Here is a 9,446-nt window from a genome sequence, read left to right as displayed (position 1 = left end):
CCTGGCTCAAGACGGCAGAGCAACAAGGCAGGAGACTGGGGACCGTCAGATCAGCCTGTCATGCTTGCAGTTAGACGACACAGAGAGAGACAGGGATGGGAGGGTCTGAACAGCCCCCTGGTCCTGCTTCAGCCTGACCGAGGCTTCTGTACACATCAGGGCTCACGTCAGAGCACAGGCCCTGCTGCTTAAGAAACACCTTGCCTGGCGTTGTTCAAGCTCCTCACTTGACGAACTGGAAACTGAGATCCTGCAAGTGGAAGTGACTTGCCCAGGACCCCACGGGCAGCTGGTGTCAGAGCCGGGACTAAACTCAGATCCTGCCCAACAGGAGTGGGTTCCGAATTCCTAGATCTTTCCAATCAGGCACACTCTCTGGTGGGATCTTGACACTGTGCTAGAGAACTTGGTCGATTCCACGCGTGATGGAGAGCAGGCTCATGGCTCCCAGGCATTACAGTCTCCCGTGGTCGCTCTGGGTTTTATTTCCGTCTTCCAGGTTCACCTCAGCCAGGGTGGAGACCCAGGCAGGGAGGTGGCAGATCCCTGCTTTTGTTAGCAAGGTCTCAAAATACTCTAAGGATCCCCGGGGGCGGGGCAGGTGGGAGGGGCTCTGATTGTAATGCAGATTCCTGGGTCCTATCCTGGAAGATTCTGATTCACTAGGATTGAGGCGGGGCCCAGGAATCTGCTTCAAAGTTAAAGCATACTGAGTAGTTATGCTTTAAGTTGTCCCCAGGCCACACCCTGAGAAACACTGGCCCAAAGGGTTCCAGAGGAAAGTTCTCTTTATCTGGGGGGGTGGGGGGAACAATCCCATATCCAAATCTGAGTCTTGGTGCTGCTTTTCCCTGTGCGGACCCTTTTACTCTAGCTGAAGATCAGACTTGTCACCTGGGGCAGAAGGGGGCTAGGGCTGTGCGGCCGGAATTCACACTGGGAGAATCCTTGGGATCCACTCTTTTCTGAGGGAAGGTTTTGAAGGGCGCGTCGGGGGGCACTGGTCACCCAGGCGTTACCAGTAAAGGGCGTGGCTTCTGCCACGGGGATCTGTTTCTGGCATCCGGCTCCCCCCTGGCCTGCCTGCTGCAGGTGCCGAGCACCGCACCCCTGTCTTCCTGGGGTAGCTCTCCTCTCCAGCCCCCCTGCCCCTGTGTACCCCCAGATTTGATTTTCAAAATATCTCCAGGCTCTCTATAGCACAGTTGAACTAAGCAATCAACAAAACCCCCGTCTTTTGACAAAATAAATACTTGGAGAAGTAAAAAAAAAAAAAGAAATATTTTGGCATTTTGAAAATTCAGACTTCATAATTCTGTATAAAAGAGCATTTCCCGGGGCGCCTGGGTGGCTCAGTCAGTTGAGCTTCCGACTTCAGCTCAGGTCATGATCTCGCGGATCATGGGTTTTAACCCCACATCAGGGTTTCTGCTGATGGCCCAGAGCCTGGAGCCTGCTTCGGATTCTGTGTCTCCTCTCTCTGCCCCTCCCCCACTCGTACTCTGTCTCTCTCTCTCTCTCTCTCTCTCTCTCTCAAAAGTAAATAAACATTAAAAAAATTTTTTTAAGAGCATTTCCCCTCTTGGATAAAAAGGCTGAGGAGGTGACAATTCCAACAGGCTAGCGTCTTCACCCTGTGCCGCCTCGTGACCAGCACCCGCGCTGGATGGCCATGGAGCAGTGGGCCAGGACAGCCCAGGCACATGGGGACAAGTCTACAGTGGGCAGTATGATGGCCCAAAAGCACCCGGAGACCAATCCTGACACCCCCACTGTGGAGACGCTACGGCAGAAGGCGGAGTCTGACAAGAAGGATCAGGCTGTCAAGGTGCTGCTGTTTGAAACGGCGCTGCTTTCTCTGGCTTCTCACTCGAGGATCCCTGGACTCACTCCAACCGCATTTACCGCGTGGTCAAGCCAGGCCTGGGCACAGAGGAAGGTGAAGTGACAGCAAAGCCACAGTGCTGCTGTTCCTCATAAGATCTGCCTCCTCAAGGGGGACGAAGATGCCTGTTGCATAGAAGAAGTGGATTCGCTCCTACTTGTGGATGGCATGCCTTCTGCATAGTGCCCCACATCTCCCCAGCAACCCCGAGCGACCCGCTTCACCTGTTCCCTCTGCTGACGTCTAGTGGTTGTTCACCTCCCGTCTTTGTCTGAGGCAGCCTACGGGGGCCTCGAGTCCTATCCCTCCTGCATTTAACAAGGGGTTTGGAGGTGTGTTGTGCGTTTTTTTAAAAATTTTTCTCTGAAATTAAAGTATGCAAAATAAAGAAGTTTTATACAAAACAAAATAAAATAAAAGAACATTTCCCCCAAAGCAGTCAGGTCCTGATATTCCTTTCCCAAGGGCTGTGTTGCAGGAGCTCACATAGCCACTGCCCTGCTTCCAGGTAATCAGGAATTCCAGGGGTCACTGGCTTCAGGCATGGCTGGATCCAGGGGCTCTGTGTCTATTTCTCTTCACCTCATGACTCTGCTTTCCTCTGTGTGGCTTTATTCTTAGGCAGACTTTCTCCCTGTAGTAGAAAAGATGCCTTCCAGAAGCCCAAGGCATGCATGGTGCCAACAGCTTGGGGTCCTAAGGAGGTACCCTACATGGACCTCTTCCAACACCCATACACCTAATCTCACAAGGGACTCTGATTTGCCTTGCCTAGCCCCAATTCTCAGACCAATCACCATGGGCTAGAGGGTGGGGTTCCACGGTCTGTAGCTGTAGATCCTGTGTCCATCGCTGTCATCTAGGGGTAAGTAGGGCACTGAGATTGTGTCTCATGAGCTGTGGAATGGGGTGAAGATACCCTACTAGACAGAGGGTTCCTACAGATTAACAAGAGCTGCCCACCCAGGAAGCAACTGGCATGATGTCACTCTAGTGTTAAAAGCAAAGTCTAATTCAACCTAGTGGTCAACCCATGGTCCGGTGCTCTTCTCATCATGTCCCTGGCCCGCAGGGGACGTTGGGAGACTCCTCTTGGGGCCACAGTGTTTACGGATGATGAATATAATGGGGTTACGGTGAAAGTGGTCAAGGTCTTGACCAAGATTTCTGGCAGCCATGATGGAATGGGCAGATCACTGCACTCAGCATTACTGACAGAATTCTGCCATTTACTCTGTATTTGGGCGCTGCCACTTACCTTGTAGTTGCAAAGTGCAGTTAATCTCTCTGACCCCCAGTTTCCTCATCTGTAAAGGGGGATACGTTGCTCAGTAAAGCCTGGTTTGGCATGGGGGTTGAGGGACAGAGGTCACAGATATGCCCTGGCCCTTGGAGTGGACTTAGCAGGAGATAGACAGTGTGGGGCCTTCATCGTGGACACCTGTGGGGCCGGGGAGGGTTTGTGAGATTCAGCAATTAATTAGAGAGAGAGAGAGAGGGAGGGAGGAGAGGGGCAGAGGGAGAGAGAGAATCTAAAGCAGGCTCCATGCTCAGGGCAGTTTCCCATAAAGGGCTCAATCCCATGACCCTGAGATCATCACCTGTGCTGAAATCAAGAGTCAGACGCTCAACCGACTGAGCCACCCGGGGGCCCCAACAAATAATTCTTTTCAGTATAAGTATGTCTCATACAATACCTGGCCTATTCTTATACTAAAAAGTTATTTATTTGTCTGAAAGTCAAGTTTTCTATATCTTATTTGGCAACATTAGGTCAGGGGCAGGTTAAGTCTCAGGATCCCATTGGTTCAGGATGATGAACCTGACCCCAGGGGTGCAGCTTACCCGGAGCTCTAATTATACCAGGAGAATCTGTCTTTTCTCTGGCTCTTTGCTCTGCTTTCTTCTGTTTTGCTTCAATCTCAAATGGTGGAAAAGTGGCCACCAGATCTCCAAGCTCTTTTCCCCACACTTCAGCAAACCCAATGGGAAAAGCATGCCCTCTTCCTGTCTTTCCAGCAGAAGGTTCAGGCCTGACTCTCATTGGCCCAAATTGAGTCACATGCTCTTCCCTGAACCAATCACTATGGCCTGGGAAGATGAAGTCTCCTGATTGGCCAGGCCTGGGTCATGTGCCCACACTGTTCTGCTTACTCCTGGCGGATTGAAAGTTGAGGAGTTCCCTTAAGGAAAGCTGGGGTGCTGTCACCACAGGAGGAAATAGAACTGGGCTGCTGGAAACAGCAGATGCCCTCAGTGGGGCGTCCGGAAGCCCTGACTCAAGGGGCAGAGTCGGCTGAGCCCATGCAGCCTGCCTTCTTGATGCTTCCGGAGAGGTCTGGGATTGCAGACAACACAGAACTGGGATGAATCCTGGCTCTGGGTGGCCTTGGGCCAGTTCTTTTACCGCTCTGTGACTCAGTGTCGCCCTCATTTATCAGTCAAGAGTAAGCAGCAACAACCTAATCATTTTTCAAGCAAGTAGAGTGCCTAGCCCTGGGGCCGCCAGGTGGCCGGCACTCGATCCGTGGCAGCTCTTCCTTCTAGAGAGCCTTGCTCCAGCTGAGATCCTTTTAAGGGAGAAATGGCAAAGCGTTGGTCTCTGGATTGCCAGAGAGCACCCCCTCGCCGTAGCTGGGTGGGTAAAATGTTTGAATGGCTGTAGCCCACCTGCTGTACCTGCCGTTGAGGCAATTTATCAGAGGTGGGGCAAGCAGGGCCCCCAGAGCACTTGAACTCATATACACCCAACCCCAGGGGCAAGGCCCATGTCAAAGTCATGCGGTGAGGCACATGAACCAGAATGGCTCAGGAGGAGACCTACAAAGGGCGACCCATAAGAGCCCTGAGGTTATGTATCTGCAGTCTACCACGTGCTTGAAGGCCTTATCATGGCTGTGTGCCTTAAGTTGTAGACTTTCATCTTTTTCAAGATATAAATATTCGTGGGAGGGGTTCAACTTTATGCAGGTGATAAGTGCTGACACCTCTTTGTGAATTAAGCAGTGAAAGAGAGAGAGAAGGGGGTATTGGGTAGGAAAAGAGGTGGGTTCAGGCCCTACCAGCGGGGAGAATCTTTAGCAAGGGAAGGCTGTGGCCGCCTCCCCCTTCCGGCATGGCCCCAGGGGGCCGGCAATTCACACTGCCCTGCATGCGAGTTCCCTATTCCCTAGGATTGGGTCAATGTGGGTAGCGAGTATGACAGAAAGAAGGTGGGCTTTGGAAACATCCAGAACAAGATGAGAATCCTGACTTTGCCCCTTCACCAAAATGCTTGGCCTCAGCAAATGACGTAACCTCTCAGAACCTCCGTTTCCTCATCTGTTAAATGGGGATTCTCTGCCTCCTTGATAGGGTTAGTATGAGAATTGGTGAGTTATATTTCAAGATTCTTTGGCCCATCTCTTAGACGTTCCAAAAAGCAGTTGGATTGTTCTAGATATTTGCATGTTCTCATGCAACCCCACCCAAGGGATTCCCCCACCCCCCATCCCTGAGCCCCAGCCTGGACTTCAGAGACAGAACCAGACAGCCCATCAGACTCTTGAGGACAGGCTTTTGGGGTTGGGTCCTGGCCTGGACATCACCACTGGGTCCCCCATATCAGGAGACATCTTTACCTCCAGCACCCCCACCTCCCTACCCCAAGCACCACCATTTGCCTGTCAAGGAACTTGAGTCCGTGTAGAGCTCAGACAATAGCAGCTTTGTTCTTCATTAAAGAATCTTAATTGACTGAAGAAGAAAAAGAATTGGAGCTCTTCCTTAAGAAGCTCATAATTTAATAGGTGAAATGTCAGGGAAAATCAATGCCAGGCTCTGTCCTGGCGGCCTTATTATACCGTCCATTAAACAACTTTTATGTTTTGTTTATAGTTGCTCGTTTCCTCCCCCCTTCTTATTCCACCCCCTGCCTTCTAAAAAAATTTATAATGTTAGAAAGGGACATGGGATGAGAAACCAAGTTACAAGAAACCTACTGGCTGTCCCTGGCAGGGCTGGGACAATCTGGCCACCACAGAGAGGAGATGTTCCCGGGAGCAGACTCCGCTGAGGGCTGGGCCCCGCCGGGTGGGCGCAGGGTCAGCACATTCTGAGTGTTTTGGAGATTTGGAAGGGTTTTCTGAGGTAGAAAGATTCTCATTTACTGGGTGATGGTTAGGGAGGCCCTGGAGGGGACGGAAGAGTAAGTGGAATTTGCAACTCTCCTTTTTCCCTTGAGAAGAGAAACTCCAGGCCTCATTGTCTGGCAGGACCTGGTGGGTCAAGAGAGGCTCTCGCCGGATGTGGTGCTGTTTATGGTCTGTAAATGAGCAGCTCCACACGCAAAGGAAAGTCTTAAGACGCAAGGTTGCTGGCACGATCAGCTGGGTCCAGCTTGTTCCCAGCCATGTTCTGGCCACGAACGTGACCACTCGGGGGGAACTCCTGCTGTGAGAAGTGACCCAGGTTGAAGATGAGGCTGTCCCCAGCTTGGGGGTCTTGGACCTCAGTGAAGACAGTAGACAGAAGTCAGTCTCTTGGTGCTTCTAGATGATGTGCTTGTGCCCATCACTCCCCACTTCACCCCGGGATTCTGCCTCCATCAGGGTCTGGACCAGCTGCTGGTAGCCTGTCAGCAGAGAAGTCTCCTTTCCAGAGAGGGAGGAAGGTGTCTCAGTCTTAGGGTAGTTTCCCCGGGAGCCGACCCACAGCAAGGAACCCGGTACCAGTGATCAGTGGATGCTGATCCCAGGAGACACCAGCAGAGGAGAGGGAAGCAAGAGAGGAAGAGGAAAGGCTTCAGTAAAGGGCGAACTAGCTAGCTGATCACCACTGTGGTGACTGGGGCTTATTCCTGGACACGATGTAGACATATGCCCCAAGGAAGGATGCGGGTTCTAGAGTCAAAGAATCCCCTTCCTCCGCCCCTTCCTCTCTACTCCAGGCACAAAGATGCAGCGATGGAGGGTGGAGGGGATGCAGCAGGTGACGGGCCCCCATGAGTGTGTAGGGCTGGAGGTCCCCTCCCCGTGTTCCTTACCCACACAGGGGCTCGGAGCTCAGCCCTCCACTGCTTAGCCTCTTCAGTTTGTAAGGTGGACGTCATCATTCCTATCTGTGGCCCGTGCCATGGCTGTAAAGGTGGTCTGGGGTAGTGGTGAGTTCCTTGTTTGGACCGAAGTGTGTCTCTCCCTCCCCAAGTGCATATGTTGAAGCCCTGACCCCCAATGTGACTGTATTTGGAGATGGGGCCTTAAGGTTAAATGGGGGCATAAGGGTTAGGCACCCAACCAGCAGGATTGGTGCCGTTATGAGAAGAGGAAGAGACACTAGAGGTCTCTGTCTCTCCTTGTCTTTCTGTATCTCTCTCTCTGTGTCCCTGTCTCTCTCTCCTTCTCTCCACACACCCGGAGGAAAGGCCGTGTGCAGACAGAGTGAGAAGGTGGGTGTCTGCAAGCTAAGGCAAGAGGCCTCCCCGAAACCCACCTTGACAGCGCCTTGATCTCAGACTTCGAGCCCCCACAACTGTGAGGAGATGAATTTCTGTTGTTAAGCCCTCCAGCTTGTCGCGTTCTGTGAGCCTGAGCCGACTAAGACCCTCCTGAAGCCGGCAACCGGTCGGCAAGGATGTGAGTCCTACCACCGTGTACGTGCAAAGCCGTAGGACCTTGGGAAGTTTTGTACTTTCCTCAATTTCCTTCTCTGTAAAATGGGAGAGTAATGATACCCGCTCCACCAGTAAGCTGTCCCACTGCAGCTCAGTGGCCGAAGTCACGCACGTCTTCCTGCTCACGAGTCCATGCTTCAGCTGATGGCTGTCGTCTCGGTGGCCTGTGTCTGCAGTCAGCGGCGGCAAGGGGGCGGCTATGCAGATCTTGGCCAGGTCCTCCCATCCCCGGTGTGAACATCACGACAGGCACACACATGTGCAGAGGAGGCGCCTCTCACCCTCCAGTGGGCTGGCCCGGGCTTCTGTGCCCAGCAGTAGCCAGGTTCCCTGGGAGCATGTGGAGGCTACAGGGCCTCCCGAGGCCTAGGCCTGGACTGGCCCTGAGCCGCTTCCATCACATTCTGTTGGTCAAAGTGGGAGGTGCAGGCCAGCCCGGATGCAGGGCGAGATATGCTAGACCTCACCTCTGCATCGGGTTGCCGCAAAGTCACTGCAAAGGGCAGAGATTCAGGGAGGCCATTAACTGGGGACCGCAGCTGCCATCGCTCTACTCATCTGGTGTTTGGGGGATGAAACGGGGCGCTTGGAAGGGCTGGGGCCGGAAGGATGCTCTCCTGATGCCTTCGCGAATGAACCCGGAACCCTCACGGTAAGATGGATGGCCCGTGGGTCATGAGTCAACACCCAGTTATTTCAAAGCCAGGCTTCCGCCCACTCAAACCTTCCCCCAAGAGGGTGAACACAGGCCTAGATCTCTCTGTCTCTGTCTCTCTCACACACGCATGCACACAGGCACCTAGCACATTCGTGTGCAGACACGCACAGACCAGCTGCTCAAACATAGGCACAGGCACACGTACACACAGGAGCCGTGCACCCCACACCCCCACACGTGACACTTACTCATACAGCATATGAGTGATGTACTCATGGGCGCATCTAGACACGCAGACGGAGCACCAGACACACCTCACTTATACACGGGAGCAGATACAAGTGGTGCCCCGTAGGGCCCAGCAGCACTTGCCTCAGCTTCTAACCTCCACGCCGCTGTGTGTCCTCCGGGCTTTCGGCAAGGCCTCTTCGAAGGGGCGAGGCGGGGAGAGGATAGGTGGGGTGGGTAACAGGCGTGATGACAGCTCTTGTCTGGCCCCAGTGCCTGCCAGGGCCAGAGCGACAGCAGACCCAGGTTGGCATTAGACCCAGGTCACAGGATGCCTTATAAGGCAGGTGGAGGAGGAGTCCCAGCGGGACAGGTGACCCTCCCCAACTCGGGGCCCAGGCCCTGAGGGTCAAATGCTGCCTCTGCTGCTCCCCAGCACGCAGGGCAGGCCGGTCGCAGCTCCCTAGGCCCATGCTCATTAGCAGGCAGCTTGAGGGGATAGTCGTAGTGAAAGCCTTCCCCACTTTTTACATGCCCTAGACTGTATTGCAGCCTCTTGGCCATCAGCCCCAGCTGCCGTGGCCCAGGGTAGAAACGGGGAAGGCAGCAGCCTTTCAAGGCTCGGTCCTCCCCCTCTGAGAGGCCGGGCAAGCAGCCGCCAACCTCTCTAGGTCGTGACGATGGCTTTTGAAGGGTTTCCTGTTTTCTGGGCTTCTGCATCTTTGGGGTGCAGTCCCTGTGGGTTTGAGGTGTGCTGGGGGCAGAACTTGAGACGTTCTAGAAGCTGAGAGAGTCACCTGTGATCTGAGGACCCAGGCCTCAGCAGAGAGACTCGGATTTGCGTGTCTGCCCCCAGGGACGGGTCTACACACCTCAAAGGAGGAAACCTTTAGGTCCGTGGGGAGAAAGGGTGTCGGGGAGTTGGCTGCTGTGGCTGCCTCTGGTGGGCAGAGATGAACCTGGAGTTATCTTTGTGTTCTTGTTCTTGTTCTTGGTGGCGGTGGAGGGTGGGGGGTGATGGTGGG

Source organism: Crocuta crocuta, unplaced genomic scaffold, assembly GCF_008692635.1.
Source record: "Crocuta crocuta isolate KB4526 unplaced genomic scaffold, BGI_CrCroc_1.0 scaffold330, whole genome shotgun sequence".
Classification (NCBI taxonomy): Eukaryota; Metazoa; Chordata; class Mammalia; order Carnivora; family Hyaenidae; genus Crocuta; species Crocuta crocuta.
Note: the sequence above shows the minus strand (reverse complement) of the source record.